At 45.8% G+C, this 767-nt stretch overlaps 1 pseudogene; it reads left to right on the forward strand.

Annotated features, from left to right (window-relative positions):
- Window positions 1-151: 151 nt before the first annotated feature.
- Window positions 152-764, forward strand: LOC103269878 (annotated as a pseudogene).
- The last annotated feature ends 3 nt before the right edge of the window (window positions 765-767 follow it).

The raw sequence follows: 767 nt of genomic DNA on the forward strand, positions 1-767 counted from the left end.
TTTTTTTAAAGAGCGAGTGAGTGGCTCTGAGGTGGCGGTTTAGGGTGGGCGAGGTGAGGGAGTCTCGCCTCCGGGCCCCGTTTTGCAGAAAACTCGAGAATCTGAGACCAATAGTTGAAGCGTCTTGTTGGAGACTTGGTGGCCCTTGTGAAGATTTAGTGTACCATTATGGATAGAGGGGATGATGGTAACCTTGTTATCAAAAAGAGGTTTGTGTCTGAGGCAGAACCAGATGAGTGGCACAAAAGGAGGCAAGAAGAATGGGAGAGAGTTCGAAACCCCGAAGATCCAAAAGAAGGTCCAGAGGAGGTTTTTGACCCTAGGTCTCTATATGAAAGGTCTCTATAGGAAAGGACAGAAAGGTCTCTATATGAAAGGTCTCTATAGGAAAGGACAGAAAGGTCTCTATATGAAAGGTCTCTATATGAAAGGACAGAAAGACAGGACAGCAGCAGGAGTATGAGGAGCAGTTCCAACTCAAAAACATGGTTAGAGGATTAGACGAAGATGAGACCAACTTTCTTGATGAGGTTTCTCGGCAGCAGGAACTAACAGAAAAGCAGCGAAGAGAAGAACTGAAAGAACTGGCGGAATACAGAAATAATCTCAAGAAAGTCGGAATGTCTTCAGAAAACAAGAAGGAAGTAGAGAAGAAACCACCTGCGAAGCCCATAGAAAGCAAGACCAAGTTCTCCCAGGCGAAGCTGTTGGCTGGAGCTGTGAAGCAGAAGAGCTCTGAGAGTGGCAACAGTGTGAAAAGTCTGAAA

This window comes from Carlito syrichta, unplaced genomic scaffold, assembly GCF_000164805.1.
Source record: "Carlito syrichta isolate Samal-C Ts95f unplaced genomic scaffold, Tarsius_syrichta-2.0.1 Scaffold106544, whole genome shotgun sequence".
Classification (NCBI taxonomy): Eukaryota; Metazoa; Chordata; class Mammalia; order Primates; family Tarsiidae; genus Carlito; species Carlito syrichta.